This window comes from Echinops telfairi, unplaced genomic scaffold, assembly GCF_000313985.2.
Source record: "Echinops telfairi isolate 266 unplaced genomic scaffold, ASM31398v2 ScPeMD7_2;HRSCAF=8, whole genome shotgun sequence".
NCBI classification, from domain to species: Eukaryota; Metazoa; Chordata; class Mammalia; order Afrosoricida; family Tenrecidae; genus Echinops; species Echinops telfairi.
In genome coordinates, this window is record NW_022103898.1 from 18,535,564 (window position 1) to 18,541,974 (window position 6,411).

The following is a 6,411-nucleotide window of genomic DNA, read 5'->3' on the forward strand; positions in this document are numbered from 1 at the left end:
AGTTGTCCTCTTCAAACTTACCCTTTGGGGAAGTCCTCTTTTTCCTCCTGCTCGGGACTCCTGGTCTTGGATTCTGGCCTAAGAGAGATCAGGAAAATCCGGTGGCTAATGTCCACTGGGCGCCATAACTGAACAGCTGGAAGCCTCGGGAGGCTGGAGCCTGATTGGCACGGGCTGGCGGCAGCTAAGTACAATGGTCACTCGTGTAAACTAAAAGGGGAACCAGGAAGGGCCAAGTACTTTCTTGTACCCCCTCCCCCTCCCCCAGATCACCTTATTCCATCTCTATGCTCTATGGGGTTCAATGTCTAGGGACAGTCACCTGTGGCATGGCTGGAGCTACCCAGTTACACACCTCCCTTCTTTTCACGTGACCTATGCAACCTAACACAACTGGGCTGGTCAGGAGCTGCCAGAAAGTCTTCTCGGGGGCACCTGAAGGCCCAGTGGGCAGGGAGCCCCGTGATGGAGCTTTGGTGAGCAGGAAACACCAACACATCCTGCTGAGATTCCTCAGGGGGCTGTTTCTTTGTCCAACACCACCATGCCCTGTCTTGGGGAGGGGAGGGGAGGATAGGGTGCAGCGGCCAGTGTTTAATGAATTCAATGGAACAATCTTGCCCTCGCCCTCGCCCTCTCCTCCTGCGGCCTGATGACATTCTTTCACAACTCCCTAGCACTTCTGGAGAAATCCAGGTGAGGCGGAAGGAAGAGAGAGGAGATGGAATTCCACCATCTAATGCAGGTCCCTTTTAAAGCGATTCTATGAAAAGAAGTGTCACAGAGGAGAGCTACGTTTCGGTGACCGTGAGGTCTGATGAGCAGCCACCAGTCCAGGATCCTAGGGGGTCTCATTGCCGGCCTGCACACAGCCACAAGTCGGCGTGGATAATCACCGTGAGTTGGCGGTGTGCGTCTGCAATCCCAGCCCCTAGACCAGTGGCTCTCAACCTTCCTAATGCCATGACCCTTTTGTTTTTCCTTTGAATGATTGCTTTTTTTTTTTATCGTTTTATTAGGGGCTCATACAACTCTTACCACAATCCATACATACATCAATTGTGTCAAGCACATTTGTATGTGTTGCCATCATTCTCAAAACACCTGCTTTCTACTTGAGCCCTTGGTATCAGCTCCTTTTTGTCCTCTCCCTCCCCGCCTCTCCCTTCCCCCGAACCCTTGATAAGTTCATGTTGTGGTGATCCCCCCAACCATAAAATTATTTTCGTTGCTACTTCATAACTGTAATTTTGCTACTGTTATGAATTGGGCGACCCCTGTGAAAGGGTCATTAGACACCCCCCCAAGGGGGTCGCGACCCACAGGTTGAGAACCACTGCCCTAGGGGCTCTGTCCTCTTCTTATGTGGTCTCTGAAGACTTGCTGCATCTGCGAGAGCAGAACTGTCCTCATCTGGTCCTGAGAAATTGTCCCTGGTGTGAGACACGCCGTGAGGAAACCACACGACCTACCTTGACGAATCCTCTCGTGACAAGAGGCCATTTGGATGTTCTTAAGATCATTCGAGGGCCATCCAGGTCCAACGTTGAACTAACTCGTGCTTCATGTGATGGCTGGAACTGCTTCTCTCCGGTGAGGCACGTGAGGTTAGCTTATCTTGATGATGTCATGGCCTCATCCAGTCTCGGGACAGAGCTTCCCCAGCCCTGCAAGAGGGACACTGGTTCTCTGCCCACACAATTCCAGCAGAGAGACGGTTTCATTTGGTTGCTTCCGTTTAAGAAAAGAAATCTTCCCCCGCATTACCCAGGGGATAGATTCCTCAAGAAGGCATTCTAAGTCACTTTCTCAAAGAACGCCGTGGCATGAAGATTTGAGGCGGGCTTATTTACAGCCGGCAATATGCAGACACAACCTTGCTAGCTGCAAGTGTGGCTGACTCAAAGCACTTGCTGATGAAGTTCAAGGACTATCGCCTTCAGTATAAATCGGAATCAAGGTAAAGAAAACCAAAATCCTCACACCTGGATCAATAGGTAACAGCATGATAAACTGAAAGAAGATTGAAGTTACCAAGGATTTCATTTTGCTTGGATCCACAATCAGTGCTCATGGAAGCAGCCGTCAGGAAACCAAAAGACAGACTGCATTGGGCAAATCTGCTGCACAAGACTTCTTTGAAGGGTTGACAAGGAGGGATGTCACTTTGAGGGCTCAGGTGAGCCTGACCCCAGCCACGACATGTCCCATCGCCTCACGTGCATAGAAAAGTTGGACATTGAATCAGGAAGCCTGCAGAAGAATCAATGCCCTTGCAGTCTGGTGCCAATGACGAATGTTCAAAGTACCACGACTGGGAGGACCAACAGGGTGCTCCTTAGAAGGAAAGATGGTGAGACTCCATCTCAGACACTTTGGAAAAGGTGTCAGGAGAGACCAGGCCCTATAGAAGGACACCCTGGTTGGGAAAATAAAGGGTCAGCGAAAAAGAGAAGCCTCATGGAGAGGGACTGACACAGGGGCCACGCAACAGGCTCAGAACTGGGCAATGTTTCCTTCTGTTGTGCAGATGTGGGAACTGACCTGACAGCCCCTCCCAATGACGTTCTGAAAAATAAAAGGGTGAGAAGCTGCTAGGGCTGGGTGTTAACACCAGGACCACCACCCCCTCCCCCACCAGGTTCTAGACTGGTGGACAGCGCAGGAAACACCATGCTCCTGTGGCGACGAAGGCCCATAATGGACGTCCCACAGTGCCAGCAGAGTCTCGAGGGTCAGACAGCTACAAGCACAAGTGTCGTCAGGCTGGACGAGGCTTCTCAGAGAGCGGACCATTAAGCCGTGGGCCATGGTCAGGCCTAGTGAAAAAGACAGACGAGTCCTCATTTCTGACCCAGGGCTGCACACTGCCCAGGCTGTACGACTTCCCCAGGTGCTTTGAATACCTATTCAAGTCTGCTCCGAGCGGAGCTGGGGGAGAAAGCCAGCCGGGAGAAGCAGGCTGGGTATGATGGGGCAGCAACACAGCTCAGCTGGGAGCCCTGCCTCTGGCGGGCAAGCCTGTAATGCCCATGACCCCGTGTGCCGAGCGAGGCAAGTCAAACAATACGCACCCCGCGTGGCGGCAGAGTAGGAGGGAAGGGCGTGTCTTAGGTGGGCGTCTTCCTAGAAAACGACGGATAAAGTGTGAGCCAAATAAGACAAGAGGGTTTTTAGAAGCCTGTCTTCTAACAGTCCCCATGTGAAAAGGGCACACCGATCTGTCTTGAAAGATGCACGGCCAGAGTGCTCCTTAGAGGCCAGGGTGGAGAGACTTCGTCTGACAGACTGGGCTCGTGGTCAGGAGAGACCAGTTCCTGGGGAAGGACATCCTGCTTGGTCCAGCGGAGGCGCAGTGAAAAAGAGGAAGGCCCTCAAGAAGACGGACTGACCCAGGGGCTGCCACGACGGGCTCAGGCCCAGGACCAGGTGTGAGGCTGGCTCGGGACCGAGCAGGGTTTCGTCCTGTTGCGCAGAGGGTTGCTGTGGGCTGGGGCCGACCGATGTCCCGGAACAACAAACACCACTCCCAAGGGGAGGAAGTCGCTTGACCCGCAGGAGAGACTCCAACCAACTGAGAGCTGAATAAGACAACAGGTGATTCGGGAAAGAAGCTGAACAAGAGTTCGGGGCAGGTGGTTAATCGGGAGGGGAGGAACTCCAGAGCGGGGAACGCGAGCTCCTCCGTAGCTGTGGGCAGAAAGAAGGGGCTACTGTGAGCCTCAAAGGCCTGGCAAGCTTGAGAGGCCACAGCCCAGCCCCGGGAGAGCTGCAGCAGCCTGTCCCACGGGCAGGGCCCGGGGCTCTGGAAGCTCCCTCCAGAGACCGGCCCTCCCAGCACCAGGGAGCAACCAGCCACTCGAGCTCTATGCAAGCTCATCAGAGGTCACGCTGTCATCTGCAGGGGAATCCAGGAGAGGAGGCAGCTCCGAATAGTGACGCACGCGGTTCTGTAGGCCCATGGGCTCTTCTTCATCCTTCGGGGCAAGCTGGCCGGGGCCAGCTAGACTGCCAAGTGTCAAGGCTGCCCAGCAGCTGCTTGCCAGCCACAAGGAGATGCAGGCATTCAGTGAAAGGCTTAGATGCTAATCGACATGGGACTTCGGGGCGTTGGGCGACAAACAAGTCGACCAGGTCCATTTCCCCGCACGCACATTGGCTACAGGACCACCTCCCGGGGCTTCCCAGGGTGACCAACACAGCCGCCATCACTTACAAGTGGACTCTGCGGCCTTGTACTCTGCTCCGGGGACAGGCAGGCCGCAGGGAGCTGACAAGCATGACTGAGAAATGTTCTTTGGAATCACCTAGGCATACCGTTCGTTAGGCGGGGCAAAACCGGAACTAAACTTTCCTCCTGCAGTGGGCTAAGAGCCTCAGCACTTTGCGTCACTTTTACACTGGCCCCAGCTGTGTTTCCATTTCCAAATTCCAATCAGAAGAGTCTGCCCTCTATGCCCTTTCAAAGACCAGCGTAGCAGCAGGCAGCCTCACCTGGTCAGCTGAATGTACACCCCACCCTTTGTGACGTGGGCAGGCAGAAAGCGCAGTGCAGTCCCCTGCAGTCCCCTTCAGCAGTCTCCTGAAGACAACCGAAAGGAGTCTGACCATGTCTCTGTCATAGGGCAGCTACTGCCCCAGGTTGACCCCAAGTCAAGCCTTGGTGCCTTGGCCCGAGTACAGGGGAGTGAAGGGGGGAGGCCCAGGTCTGTGAATCTAAGGGAGAACTGGAGGGAGAGAGCTAAGCAACAGGGAGCAGATACTGGTTTTCCCTAAGGCATCAAGCTGTTTCATTCCAAACCAGTCCCTGCCCTCCTAAATATGAAAAAGGAGGGGCAGAGCAGAGAGCGTGTTGCTGGTGGTGAAGGTGAGGGAGTGTGGGCGGAGGAATGAGAACAGTCCTGAAGCGGACAGGCCCATGGCATGGGGCACTCACCCTAGAACACCCCTGGATCTTGCTTCCGCTAGTGTGCCCAGGCAATGGGGACATGTGAGCCGTGGGACAACCAGGTCACATCTACACCAGCAGTACAGGAAATTCAGCCGTCTCTGTCGCCTGATGAGGCGTGCGTAGCGTCTCAGGAGCCTCAACCTGAAAGTTGTCTTCAAAAGAGCTTCTGTGGTCTGTGTTGGCTTGGGAATTCTAATCAACAATTCTGAGCAGAGGGCAGCCTGCCAGCATCCTGCGGGAGGAGAGATCCCACTGTCTGCCCGGGAGCCCCGGGGAAGACTGGACATAGACCGCTTCTTTCCAGGGACACAAGCACCAATCACAAACATCCAAAAACGACTTGGCTACACTTCAAAAACTCACTGTTTCATAACATCAGGTGCTTTTGTGTCGGTCACTCCAGCCACCCATCCCCATCGGCCTCCCATCCCCATCCCCACCCCCAGCGCGCACACACACACACACACACACACACACACACACACACTGCAACATCACTGGGCCACAAGGACATGTAGCACAGAGAGCTAGACTGTATTTCCAGCATCACAGCTTCAAGGTGACCCTTCCAAACCCAGTCCCAATTAAAGCCATATGGCATGGATGGAGTGGACACGCCTGAGTCTAAATGGGACCCCCCGCAGTGGGTGGGAAATGCCCAGAGATGACACAACATCCCAGAAAAAAAAAAGTCAACATCCCAGCTTTACCTTTCCACTAAGCTACTCGAGTGGAGTCTCCGCTGCCAAACCCCATCACTGAGTTGCTTCACTGATGGGAGACAGGGACTCAATGTCTATGTGCAGACAAATCTTCACGGAAATATAGGACTCAAGATATTCTTGCAGCACATGACACCCAAGCCATGTCCTTCTATGCGAAACAGGTTTTTTTCTAAAGCAGGGGAAGAAAACCAGCAATATTCCTCCGTATTTCCTGCAGAACACGCATTGTTCTCTCCCTGTGTTGTGATCCAGATTTAACTGCAGTCACAGCAGCATGTTTCTGTACAGTTGCTTGTATGCTAACTCATTTGTGGTTTTGGCCTTTTTCTAGTTGTAGGAGAAATAAACCTTCAATTTGATCTATTTCAAATCTTAAACACACACACACACACACACACACACACCCCTTCTTCCAAAAGCAGGCTAGCTGTAAAAGGCCAGGTGCCGAGAGCAGCAGGAGTCTGCTGTTGGGAGAGCGAGTCTCTTTGCTTTGAAAGTCAAGGGCCCGGCTTTCAAAGCACCGGAGGAAAATCATCCTTCAGAATCACCCACCCCAGGGGCAGCCAGGAACGAGGCCCGAAGACACAATGGGTGGAGAGGCTCCAGCTGGGCTATTCAGAGTGGGCAGGCAGCTAGCACAGCCCAAGGCCAGGGCCCGGGACCCACCACGCTGTATTCCTTGTCCAGTGAGCTTCTGCAAATGAGTGTCTGCGGAAAAGGCGGTCACGTACAAAG